Genomic DNA, 19,205 nt, shown 5'->3' on the forward strand with positions numbered 1-19,205 from the left:
CATGGATAAAAAGAATCAATACTGTGAAAATGGCCATACTGCCCAAAGTATCTATAGATTCAATGCTATGCCCATTAAACTAGCATTGACATTCTTCACAGAATTAGAAAAAAACTACTTTAGAATTCATGTGGAACCAAAAAAGAGCTCATACAACCAAGATAATCCTAAACAAAAAGAACAAAGCTGGAGGCATCATGCTACCCAGCTTCAAACAATAATACAAGGCTACAGTAATGAAAACAGCATGACACTGGTACAAAAACAGAAACATAGACCAATGGAACAGAATAGAGATCTCAGAAATAAAACTGTACATCTACAACCATCTGATCTTTGACAAACCTGACAAAAACAAGCAATGGGGAAAGAATCCCCCATTTAATAAATGATGCTGGCATAACTGGCTAGCCATATACAGAAAATTGAAACTGGACCCTGTTCTTATACTTTGTACAAAAATTAACTCAAGATAGATTAAAGACTTAAATGTAAAAACCAAAACTATAAAAACCCTAGAAGAAAATCTAGGCAATACCATTCACGACACATGCATGGGCAAAGATTTCATGATGAAAATGTCAAAAGAAATTGCAACAAGAGCAAAATTTGACAAATGGGATCTAATTAAACTAAAGAGCTGCACAGCAAAAGAAACTATCATCAGAGTGAACAGACAACCTACAGAATGGGAGAAAATTCTTACACTCTATCCATCTCACAAAGGTCTAATATCCAGAATCTACAAGGAACTTAAATTTACAAGAATAAAACAAACAACCCCATTAAAAAGTGGGCAAAGAAGATGAACAGACTACTCAGAAAAAGGCATTTATGCGGCCAAAAAACGTATGAAAAAAAGCTCAGCATCACTGATCATTAGAGAAATGCAAATCAAAACCACAGCGCGATCCATCTCGCACCAGTCAAAATGAATTATTAAAAAGTCAAGAAACAACAAATTTTGGCGAGGCTGTGGAGACATAGGAATACTTTTACACTACTGGTGGGAATGTAAATTAGTTCAACTATTGTGGAAGACAGTGTGGCAATTCCTCGAAGACCTAAAACCAGAAATACTATTTGGCTCAGCAATCCCATTACTGGGTATAAACCCAAAGGAATATAAATCATTCTGTTATGAAGATAAATGCACACACATGTTCACTGCAGCACTATTCACAATAGCAGACATAGAATCAACCCAAATGCCTGTCAAGAATAGAGTGGATAAAGAAAATGTAGCACATATACACCATGGAATACTATGCAGTCACAAAAAGGAATGAGATCATGTCGTTTGCAGAGACATGGATGGAGCTGGAAACCACTATCCTCAGCAAAGTAATGCAGGAACAGAAAACCAAACACTGCATGTTCTCACTTATAAGTAGGAGTTGAACAATGAGAACACATGGACACAAGCAGGGGCCTGTCAGGGGTGGTGGCAAGGGGAGGTAGAGCATCGGGAAAAATTGCTAATGCAGGCTGGGCTTAATACCTAGGTGATGGGTTGATAGGTGCAGCAAATCACCATGGCACATGTTTACTTATGTAACAAACCTGCACATCCTGCACATGTATCCCAGAACTTGAAAAGAAATTCGAATGCTACTTTTACTCATTAATTCTAACATTACTCACAAGGGGCTAGTGAGATTCCAATTCTATCATGAGTGACTACCACATTTATTACCTGGAGTATGTGGGTAAGGAAAAACTGCCTCATAATAATCATTTGTTTACCCTGATGTTTAGTTTATACAAGAATGGCAAGATAAACACTTGGCTTCTTTTTCCTTATCTATCAGTCATTCTGGGAGGAATTTCTTTGTGTGTGTGTTTTTTAAAGCCACAGAGAAAAGACATTGTAGTAAGAAATGACAATCAGACTGACAATTTACTCTGCAGCAACATGGGAATCCAGATGACAGTGGAATACTATAAAGTGTCCATACTTTGATACCTAAAATGAACAAAACAAATATATTTACAGACAATGAAAGCATTTTTTGAATGAATAAACCTCTTACAAAGAATATTCTAAAATGTGTATACTTCATGGATAAGAAAAAAAATTCTAGAAGAAAGGTCTGAAAAACAAAGTATAGAGAGGAAAAAAGTAAACATGAATAAATCAAATAAGACAAATCTAAATAAAACACTTATAAAATAATTACAGTGATAGCTATAGTAACCAAAGTGGTAACTAAGAGTAGCCTAAGTCTGAAAAGAAGATATAAGAGTCAAAGCATTCTGAGATCCCATACTTTGTTTAGAAGAAAGGTAAATGTAGTGATTGATATGGTTTGGCTCTATGTCCCCATTCAGATCTCACCTCAAATTGTAATCCCCATAATCTCCACGTGTCGAGGGCAGGACCAGGTAAAGGGAGAATTGGATCATGTGGGCAGATTCCCCCATGCTGTACTTGTTATAGTGAGTGAGTTCTCATGAGATCTGATGTTGTATAAGCATCTGGCATTTCCCATTTGCACTCACTCCATCCTGCCACGCTGTGAAGAAGGTACCTGCTTCTTTACCTTCCACCATCATTGTAAGTTTCCTGAGGCCTCCCCAACAATGCAGAAGTGTGAGTCAATTAAACCTCTTTCCTTTATAAATTACCCAGTCTCAGGTATTTCTTCATAGCTGTGTGAGAACACACTAATACAGTGATTAACTTTATACTTCAAATCAAACATCCAAGCAAGAAATTTTATAAGGATGAAAAGAATGTACACATGCAATATGTAACTTTTCAAACAGTAAAGTTTGAAAAAGTAAAGAAAAAGAAAATGAAACAAGAAAATAACAAATAAAATATAACAACAAAGTGCCTAGAAAGGAAAGTTGAGAGAGGAGGTTTTAAAAAAAAAAAAAATCACACTTCACACCAAAGGACATTACATTACAGTAAAAATTGTAAACTGGACTTTGTCAAAATAAAAACTTTTGTTCTGCAAAAGATCCTGTTAAGGAGGATAAAAACACAGGCATGGACTGGGAGAAAATATTTGAAAACCACATACCTGACAAAAGACTTGCACCTAGAATATAGAAAAAACTCTCAAAATTCAACAGTAAAAAAATGAATAATCCAATTAGAAATGCACAAAAACCATAAAAAACATTTCAGTAGAGAATACATGGATGGCAAATAAACATGAAAAGATGTTCTTCATTAGCTACTAGGGTAATGCAAATTAAACCACAATATGTTATCATTATAGACCTATCAAAAAGGTTTGAATAAAAATAGTAATGATGGCCAGGTGCAGCGGCTCACACCTGTAATCCCAGCACTTTGGGAGTCCGAGTCGGGTGGATCACCTGAGATCAGAAGTTCAAGACCAGCCTGACCAACATGGAGAAACCCTGTCTCTACTAAAAATACAAAATTAGCCGGGCGTGGTGGTGCATGCCTATAATCCCAGCTACTCAGGAGCCTAAGGCAGGAAAATTGCTTGAACCCGGGAGGCAGAGGTTGTGGTGAGCCGAGATCGCACCACTGCACTCCAGCCTGGGAAACAAAAGCAAAACTGTCTCAAAAAAACAAACAAACAAACAAAAAAACCAGTGATGATATCAAGTGATTCAGAGGGTAAAGAAAAACTAGATCACTCATACATCAGTGAGTGAGGGTGAGAATAGCCACTCTGGAAATCAGTATGGCAGTTTCTTAAAAAAACTAAACATGCATCTACCATATAACCCAGCAATTGCACTCCTGGGCATTTATCTCAGAGAAACCGGTATGTGAATGTTGACAGCAGCTTTACTCGCGACACCCAAAAACTGGAAATGACCCAAATCCATCCATTAAAGGGTCAATGGTTAAATAAATAGTAGTGCATTTCTACCACGGAACACTGCTCAAGAATAAAAGGAATGAACTATTGATAGGCTGAACAACTTGAATGGATACCAAGAGAATTATGCTGAATGAATAAAGATAATCTCAAAAGGTTACAAACAGTTGGTTCCATTTATATAAAATTCTTAAAATAAAATTATAAAGATAGAGAACGGATAAGAGGATGTCAGGGATTAGGGATGGAGGGGGAAAAGAGAAGAGTATGTGAAGCTATAAAGGGGTAACATAAGGGAGTCTGGTGGATGTATCTTGATGAGGTACTTACACAAATATACACAAGATAAAACTGCATAGAATTAAACACACACACAAACACGCACGCACACCAAATGTATGCATGTAAAACAGGAAATCTGAATAAGCTGTGTGAATAGTACCAATGTCAATTTCCTACTTTTGCAATTGTACTGTATTTACACAAGATGTTGCCATCATGGTAAACTGGGTGGGGCATACAAGAGACCTCTCTGTATATTTTCTCTGCAACTTCCTGTAAATCTATACTTATTTTAAAATAAAAAGATAAAAAACACATCAACACTGCTATGGTCTGAATGAATCTTCCCTAAAATTACTATGTTGAAACCTAATCATCAGCATGATAGTATTAGCAGGTGGGGCCTTTGCAGAGGTGATTAAGTCATAAGGGCAGAGCCCTCAAAAATGGAATTAGTTCACTTATAAAATAGGCCCAAGGGAGTTTGTTCGCACTTTCCATCCTTTGAAAACACAGCTGGAAAGCACCATCTGTGAAGCAGAAAGTAGGTCTTCACCAGACATCAAATTTGCCAACACCTTGATCTTGGACTTCCCAGACTCCAGAACTGTGAGAAAGAAAGTTTTGTCATTTACAAGCTACCCAGTTTATGGAGTTTGGTTACAGCAGCCAGAAGAGACTAACAGATACAAACTTTTATGTTAAATAAAATCAGAGAAATGAATATAAATTTACCAGAATCACGGTCAAAAAACAAAGCAAAATCTCCAGTTTAAAGACAGATTATCAGACTGAATGTAAAATTAAAATCCAGCTATATGTTGTTTACAAGACAGATAGCTAAAATATAAGGACCCAATAAGTCTAAAAGCATAAAATTAGAAACAAATATGTAATAGGAAAACACTAACCAAGAGATAGCTACTACAGTTACACAAAATAACAAACCTCATCACAACTAGCTTGTTATAGTTACTTATTTCAGGATATACATTGCCAACTTGGCACCATCCTTCAAAAACAGGGTATTATAGAAATACGTGCCAAATAGTGGTGACATTTCTGTAACACTTACAATGCCTAAGAGGGTTTGGGACCAACAGTAAATATTCAAATACTGTTGACTGATTGACTGAATGGAAAGTATTGCCAGAATTTTCAAATAATGTAAACCTCCAGGCAATGGCTGTAGGGGTCTGTTTGCTAAAACATTTATCACAGGCCTCCACACCAGGGCTCAAAGTGTATAAGGTAAAAGAGATAGCAGTATATCCCTTATCCTCAAAAGCATATAAACAGAGAGAGTATTTGATTCTCATTTAAACAAACAAGTTAATTTAAAAGAAGATATATTTGTCACACACAAAATATTTAAAACCTCACATTGAAATAAATCTTTCTCTAAAATTTGATAGTGTCTTTCTAAGGGCTGTTTTGTGGTTAGCACAGGTGTATCCAATAAGCAGTTAAATATTAAAACAATGCTGTATGAGTCCGTTTTCATGCTGCTGATAAAGACATATACAAGACTGGGTAATTTATAAAGAAAAATGGTTTAATGAACTCACAGTTCCACATGGCTGGGGAGGCCTCACTATCATGGTGGACGGCAAGGAGGAACAAAGTCACGTCTCACATGGTGGCAGGCAAGAGGGCTTGTGCAGGGGAACTCCCCTTTATAAAACCATCAGATCTTGTGAGATTTATTCACTACCACAAGAACAGTATTGGGGAACTGCCACCATGATTCAATTACCTCTCACTGTGTCCCTCCCATGACATGCGGGAATTATAGGAGCTATAATTCTAGATGAGATTTGGGTGGAGTCACAGCCAAACTATATCAATTGCTATCCTAATCCAATTAACCTTCACTCAATTTTCCTAGTAATTATTAAATCAGATAATAGTTAATTAATGTCCTATTTTACTCATTTTGTTACTCATTTTCATGAAATATTAAAATGCTACTAAAACCATCCTTATTTTAACACTTTGTCATCCTAAATGATACAATATTCAAAATACCATTTTAAAACAAATTTTACAGATTATATTCACTCTGTAAGTATACATTATCTTGATTCAAGTACTCAACAATTTTCTTACGGCAATAATAAAATTCACTTGCAAATAAGTAAAAAACACAAAATTCAACATTTGAATTTTATATTTTTGTCAAGAATGGAATTATAGTCTTTAAAAGGCATCAATAAAAAGAATAACTAATTATTTTAAGAACAAGTCTAAGAAACTACAAAACCCACAAAGCACATATAAAAATACTAGTTTGAGAATAAAGTTTTCTTAGTTGACCACATCTCCCCCCAAGAAAATAAAACTCCTAAACTGATTAGGTATTCTGTAAATTTAAAATGTATTCATGTGGTAATTACTGTGTAATCCATTAATTAAAACTGGTTGGGCATAGTGATTTTATAACCTGTTACATGCAGATGTGACATCTCTTCTCCAACCCTACCTAACCACTAACATAGCATAATTTTATAATCACCGTAGAGTAAGAAGCTAAATTTGAGTACTCTAACTCCATGGATTTAAAAAATAGGGGTAACAGACTACATTTGGTTCTGGTAAAGATCAAATTTTGATATCATCTCTACCTCAAACCTCAGTGGCAGAAATCTGGTCTTCTATTTCCTTTCTATCTCCCCTACAGCATTGTCTATAGGGCTTTGCACTCAGCAGGTGATCAACAAATGCTTCTTAACTAAAACAAGTAAGATCCAAGCCGCAATATTCCATGAAGCCACCACTTTCATAAAAGATTTCATTTTTTTATATACAATAAGCAACATATCATAAAAGATTTCTATTAGCGCCGTGGTTCACTGAAACTCAATTACAATGAACTATTTTACAAAAATGTCTCATTTAAAACAGAAGATCTCTTCATCAGTAAAACAGCACTTTTTGCATACTGCAGTTTTAATTCTCTAGTACTTCAGAATTTTTCTAGGGCGTTGGCATAGCAAATAAATTTTTACAGTAAATGACCACAAAATGTCACATTTCCTCAGAATATAAATACTTCCAATTTTTAAAAAAAGCTAATAAATCCTCAGTTTAGAAGGGGCATTCAATTTAAGGTAAATATATAGAAATTGTAAGCCTTTTATTGCTTCCTCCTAAAAGCAAGAGAATGCTCATGCAGTGTTTTAATTATGATACCGAGACTTGTATTTCTTTCCATTCTGCTTTATTCACCCAGTTGATGGCTAGCCAGTTTGATCACAGATCTATGAAGAAGCCCCCAAGAAGTCTCTGTGTCACTTAAACCGCTTCTGCACAACTAGAAAGAGGCCTTTACTGGAGAGTACGAGTCCACCCAGAATCACAAGAAAAGTGCCAGTTAATATCACAGCAAGTCAGATCTGGGCCTAACTTACCCAGATTACTTGGACCAAATACTTGGGAGGATACTGACTGAAACATCTTTTTTCCAATTTTGACAACAGCAAAGTTACAGAACAAAGAGACATTATAAATACATCAGAATTATATGCAGATGAACTTAAAAGTTGGAAATTTTTAAAAAAGAATTACACACAGAGATTAAATTTCATGGAGATGGATAAAAATAACCAACCTCAAACCAAATGAAAACAATGTCAAAAAGTTGCTGATGTGCAACTCAGGGAGAGAGAGATGGCCAAATGTGAATCAGCTGCAACATGGGTGCACACAGGGTCTACAGTCTGCCACTCTCTTCTAGACTATTTATTACACATCTTCTCTCACCTCAAACCTCTTTTCCCCATTCTCACCCTCCTTATAACCTTATACTCCTCCTCAGTGATAAAACGGAACCAATCAGAAAACTTCCATAAATTCATACAAACACACATATCCAAGTACCATCATCTCTCTGCTCATACACCCTGTGCCCCTTCCTACACAAATAAATAATGTATGCTCCTAACGCCCAACTCATCCTTTTGTGCCTTGGACCCCATCCACTTGCACTAGGAACTGACAATAATTTCCGTAGTTCTTCCCTCTTTTCTCCTACATTATAAATTAATTCCCTTTCTGCTGGAGCACATATAATGCTGTTAATTCTCCGTGCTTTAAAACACACACACACACACACACACACACACACACACACACACACAATTCCTCCTCAGGCTACCCCATCATTTCTCTGCCCTGTTATAGCAAAATGCCTCAAAAAGTCTTTTGAGAATTTTGTTTTAAAACAGTAAGTGGATACAAATCCAAAATAAATGAAAGAACACTCAAAAGAAGTAAGAGGTTTATTTGGTTTTTTTTAAAAGATTTGCAAACTTTCTCTAGATTTGAGCAAACATTATTAGTAGATTGAACAGGTCAATAATGGGTACCTAGAGTAACTGATATACTTTAAAACATGAGCAATTTGTTCTGGCTGATAAATTAGACAGCTGTTCTGAATTCGATTTCACACTATTTTCACAAACAGCTAATTTCCTGCTACCAGTAATAAAGCTACCTGAAACTATACACAGTTAACATCATCACCTTTATCTTTCAAGAAAGATATCAAATTGCTTGCTTACAGTTAGTTTTGGACATATCCAAAAATATGCTCCCTCTTCAAAAATACAAATAGCTACTACATTAATTTAACATTTATTTCAAAATTATACTATACAAAAATCATATTACAATATGGAGCTTTAAAAAACGCTATTTTCTCCTCTGCAAGTTTTCTTAAACTAATATATTCTTTATTTCCCACGTTTTCATAGATCAAACTTGTAAGCTCAGGGAAAAAAAAAATCAAGTCGTACCAGTATTTGATTGCAAAATCCAATTTACATTTTCATCTCCAACCCCTCCTAATCAGCATTATGCAAATTGCAATACAAAATTTCAATTCTAATAAAAATTTAAAGAAAAAAGACTTTAATTTCAAAGTTCATTTTTCAAGCATGAGATTATTCCATTTTAACTTAATATAAAGGAAATAGTTCTAAAGTAATTCCAAAAACATACACATTTGTATATACTGAATATCAGCATGATATTCCTAAATAAACATCATCAAATTTGAGAAACAGGTAACTACTCAGATTCTCTTTCCTCAATAAGTTGAATGAGTTCATGCTTCTGGATTTGTTAATAAACAACAAATTAAATTTATGCAAGGCTCTTTCTTTAAGTGATACTGTGTAGTAATGAAAATTCTGACTATAAAAAATGGTAAGCTAGTATTTACCCTTGTGGTTATGACATTCTATTAAAATAATTTATCCTCCTGAAATTTAAGTTTCATTTCTGTGTTCCTTAGTTAAATGTGTAACAAATGTAAAATGGATTCTACACAAATACGTATAAATACTCACTGGAGGTTCCAAATAAAAATATTTTTATAGCAAATTTCATTTATTCCTCTATATGAAGCATGTAGTAGCAGAGGAAAGCTACTTTTCTTCCCCTGTATATTATCATGAAATTTCACATTTTAAAAATAAGACTTCATTTCAAATCCTGAAATCACTGAAAAATCTCCAGCCTTACATGAAACTTCTTTTAAGTCTTTTACTTTAATAATACATCTCTACATACAATTGCAGCGATTGTGATGGCTTTTATTAGTATTATATTTCAACAGTTTGTTGCTTTTCACATTCTCTTAACTGTTCTGCAAGAGGCTTATTAAAAAGATTCAGTGACAAATGCCAAGATATTCTGCTATATCTGTAATTATATTAAATAAAATACCCACTACTTTTTCACTAAGAAAATTATTTCTTCAACACATTGGCTACTTTCTACTGAGTCAAAGCAGGAGTCCTGAGTGACCTATGATCAACTCAGACCACCATGCCTGAATTCTTTAGTTAACAACCACTCTCCATGATACACTTTATCATACTTCTTGCCTTCACTGCCCTTTTATCAGAGGAAACAAATCGGATTTCATCACCTACAGCCAAGATGTCCAAAATCCCTAACTACTTCCTGTGACCAGAAAAAAAAAAAAGTATGCTTCACTAGACTGGGCACACTGCTGGTCCTCCCCTTTGTCCCACTCTGTAAGGCAAGCTAGCGTCACAGGCTTCTTGCCTGAAAATCAATATAAGTTAATCCAACCACCCATCCAGTTCAATCTCTCCCAAGAAGGCCTTGAAGACTAATGTTCCAACACCTCAAAAATAGGAAGATTATTAAAAGGCAGAATAACAATAGAGGAGTACCCTTCCTACAAGGACAAAGATGTGCTGGGCAAAATCTAGAGAAAAGAAATGCCAAATCTGAATTTCGACAGCCATTTCAACCTGAAATTAATGTTAAGATATCCAGAGCACAGCCAAAAATTATAGTCGGAATAAGCCACACAAAAACTGTAGCTATGTGAACTGTAGCACTGTTGAACTAAGCCAAAGCTTCCTTTAAACAGCATCCACATCCCAATATTATTTCTCTTTACAGCAAAGAAATCTTGTACTCTCAAGAGCTGACCACAGCATTATCGAAATAGCCTTACATAGAGGCAAGTTTGGGGGAAAAAAAAGGTAAAGGAAATTTAAAGTTTACAGCTTCAGAAGAAACTCTCTACCACCATTTTGTTGGATGGAAGAAACATGCCAGAGATAAAAAACCAGGAAACCTTTAATTTAGAGTAATTCAGCCTATTTTGTCATCCCTTGGAAACTTTACCATTTCTATGTAGAGTATGGGCATTCAACAGCATAGAATTCAGCTCTGCAGGAATTCACATTTTAAAACATTTTTAAACCAACTGGATACATGAGAACTTTCAATAAAAATATAATAAACTTTAAAATCTTGGCATGTGCAAACTATCAGATCAGCTGCCTAGAATTCAAGCTCGCATAAAGACTGAATACACCTGAAATTACATGTGTAGGATAGTAATGGTTACAGCCCACAAGAATTATTTGTATCATTCTACCACGAGTTTGACAGTGTTGCCATTAAAAAAGGAGAAGAATTGCTTTTCAACCCTCAGTGAAAATTTAGCCTGTTATCACTATGTGAGATTCTGACATTACGGGAAAGAAGAACAGCTCTTCTGAAAATTAGTCCTTATTTTAAAAGCTTAAGATACTGAACAAAGACAAAAGAAATTAAAGTAATTCTCAAAGAAAAAACTGTCAATATATTCCAAGCTTCTTCAAGAACACAGAGATTTCAGTTTCACATTATAATTAGCTTTCACAATTGAAACTTAGAATTGCTCATGCACAATGACAACGTGAAGGAAAAACGAAAAACTAAAATATTATAATGCAGCCTGTGATTTACTGGGAAAGTAGAGCTTTAATACATGAAGTGAGGCTCAAAGAAAAATGGGCTGGAATATATAATACAGGCAACCAACCAGGTTTAGAACCCACATATTTAAAGGGCCGCAGCTTCTGTCGTGCTTGGAACCTGGGGGACACTTCCTCCACTGCCTTACAACCTGCTACCACTGCCACTTCCGGAGTCTCAATCTCACACTTCCTGCCAAAAATTCAGAAGCCAGGAAGCATATCTGATTGCCAAAAGTTCTAAAATCCTGCTACATTATGCATTGAGTGAATTTTATAAGGTAGTCTAAGACCTTAACCAACATTGTAATTTCATTTCCATGAGAAAATATATTCTGAGTTTAAAACTACAAACAAAACACAGACTTTGGATAAGACTGTCTGCACACATTTAAACTTAATTAGAGCTAATCAGCATAGCTAATAAATTTCTTTTACTAAGGTAAACCTGACACTTTCCAGGCTCAACCCTTCACCATTAACTTTAAAAAACAAATTAAACCAAGCAAGTATCTTATCTTCAACTATGCACAAAGGCCAAAAACTGACTTAAAATTCACAGGACCTGCATACAACAACTTAAAAAATGCACATGACCCACAGCCCTTTCCCGTATGCTATTACATGGCAGAATAAAGCATTTAGCACATATTACCACGAATCCTATATTGATGACATTACGGTAATTGGTTTTGGATTCGTTTCCGTGTTTTCAAACACTTTCTAGTTTTGCCAAAAACAGAGTGAACATATTCCTATAAGTAATTTATTGACAGAATCCTGTATTTTAAAACCAACTATTCGTCAAAGATTCTGTGATGAGGTAGGGCTAAAATAGGGCAGGTGGTGGTTTGGACAAAGGGACAATTTATATTACAAGTGACTTTAAGAACTTTTTATATATATCTTATCTATATCTTCATTCCATTTTAATAACCTGTTTTGAGGACTTCTTTAGTTCCCTTTATTTATATCTCAATACACAAATCCTTAAGATCCAGGGCACATTGAAAGGAAGCTTCAAAGACAGGAAAAGTAAAAAAAAAATCTAAAAGGCTGAGAAGAGGGAAAAGGGAAAGGATAGAAGGCCAGGAATAATCTGTAATCAATCTTTTTTTTTTGTATTAATACTGCTTACTGTAACTTATAAGGTGCAGGTAGCCATTCCAGGTCCAATTTCAAGCTATATCGCTAAACTAATGAAAAAACTTTTTTATAACTTTTCTGAGATCCCATTTTGTCCTTTTAAAGTGAACCCTTAATTAGACCCAACTTTGATGAACTCAAACCAGCAATTAATACTTCCTAGACCCACTGACTTTTGTTACTTGTTAAATCCTCCTGAGACATACATTAAAACCTGATGTTTTTAGTAGCCATAGCACTAACACAAAGTAATGAATATATTTACATTTTCATTATACCTTGACAGCATTTTTTCCTTAATAGATTATTTATTTAACATATTATAAACTGTAATATGCACTGAAATTTTTCAGTAAGCGGGCTATTTATATAACATTCACCCAGATGCTATCTAATGCAGTTAAGTTGACTAGAATAACACCGTGTAGACAGCCATTCTTCTATGAGTTATGGCTCACATAAAAAATATTCCAGCAAATATAACTGCTATTGTTTTTAAACTCCTTTAAATATGCAATCACTACCTCTCTTCCTACAATGGCTTTCCAGGTCAAATATCTTTTTTTTTTAAGTCTAAAATCCTGTCATAGTGTTACCTTCTCCAAGTTCCAATTTCCTCCCATTCTATCATAACCTTCATTCATTTGGCATTCAGTCACTACCATGTACCATCTAAATTAGAAGCTCTACAAAAGACAAAATCTCTTGGGCTCCAAGGTTTTCTACATGCTAGCCTTCATTTCTGTTTTTTAATAAGGTTATCCACACATCATCAGTAGAAAATCTTCCCCAACCTTTTACAAACTCAGCCTCATCTAGAAAACAATAGAACAGTAATTCAGCCATTATAAGAAAGATTTAATGTATTAGACTGTTAACATTCTATAAGAATACTAGACCATTCTACTAAAAAACCTTTAAAGTAAAAACAGGCAGGTTACCTAATTATTTTAAAACAACTGGTGAAAGGGATATGGCTGAAAATACATGTATCATTCTCATATATATTACTACTTAACCTTTTACATGTATATCAAAAGGAACTGTTTTTAATTTTTACATATTTTAGGTGTTTAAAACTGCATGGGATGGCCGGGCACGGTGGCTGACGCCTGTAATCTCAGCACTTTGGGAGGCCAAGGTGGGTGGATCACGAGTCACAAGGTCAGGAGATCGAGACCATCCTGGCTAACATAGTGAAACTCCGTCTCTACTAAAAATACAAAAAATTAGCCGGACGTGGTGGCGAGCGCCTGTAGTCCCAGCTACTTGGGAGGTTGAGGCAGGAGAATGGTGTGAACCCAGGAGGCGGAGCTTGCAGTGAGCCAAGATTGCACCACTGTACTCCAGCCTGGGTGACAGAGAGAGACTCCATCTCAAAAATAAATAATTAAATAAATAAAAATAAAAATAAAAATGCATGGGCAACATACACAATTAAAGACATGTAAACACTGTCTCACTGTACCACCTCACCTCTCCAGCAAACTGAGACTCTAACCAAAAGCATCTAAGATAATTCTGTGCAACAAACATAGAAGTCAAAAGGTCCAGGAATAAAGAAAAACACACATACATTTTCCTCAGAAAATAGGCTTAATGCCTTCATTTGCTACCTATTTTTCCTCTTTTCCTATCTTCCTTCAGTTATTCCTATGGTTGATAATTCTAACAACTATTTGGTTTGTAAAACAATTGAAAGTAACTTTGGAAAACAGTATTTTGACTAGATACTGTAAGGCTAAAGACAAAAAGACTGTACACAAAATTCTTACTCTAGTTAATAAGTCTGTTTCTCACAGGGATATGGGCTAGCAATCCTTTACATGTATACTATCCACTTCACTTTATATGTATACATATTAAGCAAAGCCACTTTATATGTATAGTATGTATGAGCAAATAAGTGTATTACAGGTAATGAGAACCAAGTTTTTCACTGTCAGAGAAATTACAAATAAGGAAATTGATAAGGCTAGAATGAACTCTGTGCTGTTGGACTGTAATCCAACATATCAGTACGAACTAATGTTTTTTTATTATATATGAACACTAATACATAAATATACATACCAAAATATAGATGTGTATGTATGCATGAGTTAGTATACATATTATCCTGACTCTAGTCACTGAAAGGATCTTGAAGCAATTGACACCACCGTAGCAATAAGCACAGGTAGCCCCGAGACCTTGGCTTCTAGATACCATTCTCCAATAAGGGGCCAAGGCACCCTGAAGTGGTTGATTCTGGGCTGGGGCAGGGAACAAACAAGATGAGCCTAGAGCATCCTGTGGTGTCAGGTATTAAGAATGCTCAGAAAGAATGGGAATACATAAAAAGGGCCCAGGAACCAAACTGAACTTCCAAGTGCCAAAGCTAGAACACTGAGCAACAAAATAAATAGCATTGAATTATAATACATAAAATACCTATGTATTCATATTGATATAAATTATAATCAATTTAAAATAAATGGAGCATCTTTTCCTTACAAAAAAATCCTAATACATGTAAAAGGGAGCCAGGCACGGCGGCTAACACCTGTAATCCCAGCATGTTGGGAGGCCAAGGCAGGTGGATCACAAGGTCAGGAGTTCGAGACCAGCCTGGCCAACATGGTGAAACCCCATCTCTACTAAAAATACAAAAGTTAGCTTGGCATGGTGGGGCATGCCTGTGATCCCAGCTACTCAGGAGGCTGAGACAGGAGAATTTCTTGAACCTGGGAGGCAGAGGTTGCAGTGAGCCAAGACCAGGCTACTGCGCTCCAGCCTGGACAACAGAGCAAGACTCCGTCTAGAAAATAAAATAAAATAAAAATAAATGTAAAAGGAAAGAGGGAAATAGAAAATCACCATTAGAACAGCACAGTAATAATTGTTGCAGAAAAAAACCCATTGAACAATGGGATATAAAAATAATGAGCAAAAGTTGGAGAAGAAACAGGATATGTGCATAATTCCAAAGTATCTACCTGAAGATACTTAACTGCAAAAAGAAAGTAGCTTTACAGTAGAAAAAGCTGGGTAAGAACATCTTATTCAAGCATGAACAAGGTTACCTGCACCAGTAAGACACATCAACATAACATACCCTTGACATCATGCACTGAAAAGGGTACATCGTTTCTGTGGGCCTCTTGCCAAAAATGCATTACTTAAATCTAATCATGAGGAAACATCAGACAACCCCATATTTAGGGACATTCTACAACATAACTGGCCACTACTCTTCAAAAGTATCCAAGCCATGAAAGACCTGGAAAGATTAAGGAGACGTGGCAAGTAAATGCAATATGGGATCCTGGATTCCATCCTACACCAGAAAATGGGTATTAGTGAAAAAACTGGTGGACACTGAATAAAGCCTGTAGTTTAGTAAACAGCATTATACCAATGTTAATTTTTAATTTGTGGTTATGCAGTATGTTAACATTAGTAGAAGCCAGGTGAAAGGCATAAGGGAATTCTACTATTTTTGCAACTTTTTGGTAAATCTAACATTATCTCAAAATATGAAGTATAATATTATGGTTGCCAACTTTAAAAGGAGGAAGATAGTTATAACAACAAAATTCACTGTAGACAAAACAAAATGGAATAAAATGCACTCCCACAAAATTGACTGCAAGAAATCACACACAATGAGTATAAGGTGGTAAACCACTCTGTTATATTGATGGTACCCAAATCACACCCCTAATATCCAAGTGCTTGTACCTCTAGCTCCCAGCTGGGTCATGTGATGGCTTTGGCAGTGTAACATTAGCATGCATAAGGCAAGCTTCTTTCTACATCAGGGATTACTTTCCTGGTATGCACCTTCTTGGAGCCCTTAGTAAAGAGGTCCAGGAACCACACTGGAGAAATCATGTGGAAAGACAGGCCCAGCCAGGCCTTTTCCAGGCCTACCAGAAAAGACACCTAACATGTGAGTAAAAGAAGCCATCTTAAATGTTCCAACCTCAAAAGGTGGCAACTGGAGCAGAAGAAAGACCCACCTGATCCAGCCCAGATTGCAGAATCATGAGGAAAAAATAAATCATATTGGGTGATATACACAGTCCATACAACAGTCAGCTGTCTATTAAAGGTTTCAGTGTATATAAGATTATTTGCTTTATAAGAAAGACAGTTTTGGAAACACAGCAGACTAAGCTGATACAGAACTTTTTTTTTCTTTTTTTTGAGATGGAGTCTCGCTCTGTTGCCCAGGCTGGAGTGCAGTGGTGCGATCTCGGCTCACTGCAACCTCCGTCCCCCAAGTTCAAGTGATTCTCCTGCCTTAGCCTCCCGAGTAGCTGGGATTACAGGCGCCCACCACCACACCCAGCTAATTTTTGTATTTTCAGTAGAGACGGGGTTTCACCATGTTGGCCAGGCTGGTCTCAAACTCCTGACTTCAGATGATCCACCCCCCTTAGCCTGCCAAAGTGCTGGAACTATAGGCATGAGCCACCATGCCCGGCCCATATACATAACTCTTTTAGCATGAACCCCTCTAAATGCTGGATGGAATAGAATAAATAAATACTGCTCTCTAAAAACATAGCTGCCCTCACAAGAGAGGGAAATCCCCAAGTTTGTGTGTAGTTGGGGGCAGGGCTTGCCAAGAGGAAATTTGAAGCCAGAATAACATACTCATGAGCAGATGCTGCTGAGGCTCAGTAGCAAGAGGGGGAGTGAAGGAAGTCTAGCCAAAGGCTGTGGGCCTTATTGGTTAGGGTTTTGACACCAATGCAAGGATAGGGGAAAAAATCATGGGACATGCAAGGTAGGTATGTCTGAGGTATTTATGACATATATCACAGCTTTGGTAAGTTAACCCATAGATTACCAAGTAATGTTTAATGTAAATGCCTGACTGCCCATTAAAATTTGATTTGGAGCTGAGCAGCCTGGCAACTCAACTTAAAGGCAACTCATTGTCTAAATATATGTGGTAGGATGCTTAGCATAGGAGGCATTAAGAAGAATAAGAATTCATGTCACTCCCCTCCAAGAGCATACATAAGCAAACAGATCAACTAGAGTACCACTCAATAAGTGATACTGCCTTGTGATCCTCAATTTACTTTTCTCTGAACTCTCTTCCTCTCCAAAAGCTTAAAAATAGGCAATCCTTTCTGTTAGACATAAAGAGCACACATAGGAATATCAAAAGAAAAAACAATATGAGAATAAAAAAAATTATGTCCCAAACCACTACAACTACATCTTAGGTATTTATGACATATATCACAGCTTTGGTAAGTTAACCCATGGAAGATTACCAAGTAATGTTTAATGTAAATGCCTGACTGCCCATTAAAATTTCAATTTCAGATAAAAGCAAATAATTTGGTGGCATGCTACTGTCATTTTTATATGCTTTAGCATATAATCAGACCACCTAGTTATCTTAAAATAGTGCCTGACCAATGATATGAACACAGTGAACAAAACTGCGACATTAGGAATGGTTCAATACAAAATGAGCATCTCGGGTAAGAGAATCAAAAAAAATCAAAGCAGATTATACTGTGGGACAAAGGACAGTATCAGAGAAACCTGTCAACAAGTAACAAGGCCTCATCACTAGCTGGAATTCAGGAGTAAGAATGTCATATTTGAGGAGCTCTGGAATAGGCAGAAAACAAAGATCAAGGTAAACTCCCAAATCCAGAGAAACCACATTCCTGAGAGTATTACAAAAAGGCTTCCAAGAAAAAGCAGGAACTGAACCACTGAATCTGAGATCAAAGACGGCAGATGTATCCTGGAAACTTTCACCTCGAACACTCAGATCCCAACTACAAGCAAGATTACAATGATTCCAAACCTTGAGTATTTGGCTAGAGTTCTTGGAAGTCATCCTGTGGCCAATTCTGTCCACTGTCTCCACCATATCTATCCATCCAACTTCTCTGTCAGTACCACTTCAGTTTATTTAGTTGCTAGTATGCCCATATCCCAGTCCCAGAAGATGAACTGTTTCTGGCCAAAATCAGTCATAAGAACAGAATTCCACGTGATTGCTTTTTAGGAATGGCCACATAACCTAGTTCTGGCCAATATGAAATAAAACAAAAGTGAATTATGTGGATTGTGGATCTTCGGAGAAGGCTTTTAGTTTTCTGATATAGGGGGATGAACCAGGTTGGCATGACCCTTTTTAAAATCCCTCCATACTTTTTTTCTGCTTACAATGCATCCTTGATGCCTGAAGTTCTAATAACTACCTTGCCTCTAATGAGATCACAAGCATGAGGCTAACGGCCAACACAGAAAGACAGAAGAGCAAAGAACAGGCCTGCATCCCTATCAACAGTGTACAGCAGCTACACCAGCCCTCCACCACCTACCTCCAGATTCATCGTTTAAGAAAAATCAATTCCTAATTGTTGAAGCTACTGTGAGATGAGTTTCCCTATTACTTACACCCAAATGTATTCCTTAACTGATGTACTGTTTCCCACTAAGGATAGTGATAGACTCACTCACCAGGTTGAGAATAAACTGAAAGTTTATTAAACTTGTCTCTGAGAATAAACTCAGAGACAAGAGATGTAGAGATTGGGGAAAAAAGTCTTCAAAGAGAAATAAAACTCCATCAGCCATACCACATATACACATACAAAATCAGTATTGTGGTAGTGGTTACCCAACAGGCTCTGCAGCCAGACTACTTGGGCCT

General features: G+C 36.3%; 1 protein-coding gene across 22 annotated transcripts in view; it reads right to left on the reverse strand.

Annotated features, from left to right (window-relative positions):
* The window catches only part of TPK1 (thiamin pyrophosphokinase 1), a 384,685-nt gene that overhangs the window by 350,185 nt on the left and 15,295 nt on the right, over positions 1 to 19,205 (reverse strand). The gene's annotated exons all lie outside the window — the stretch shown is intronic.

This window comes from Pan troglodytes, chromosome 6 (assembly GCF_028858775.2).
Source record: "Pan troglodytes isolate AG18354 chromosome 6, NHGRI_mPanTro3-v2.0_pri, whole genome shotgun sequence".
NCBI classification, from domain to species: domain Eukaryota; kingdom Metazoa; phylum Chordata; class Mammalia; order Primates; family Hominidae; genus Pan; species Pan troglodytes.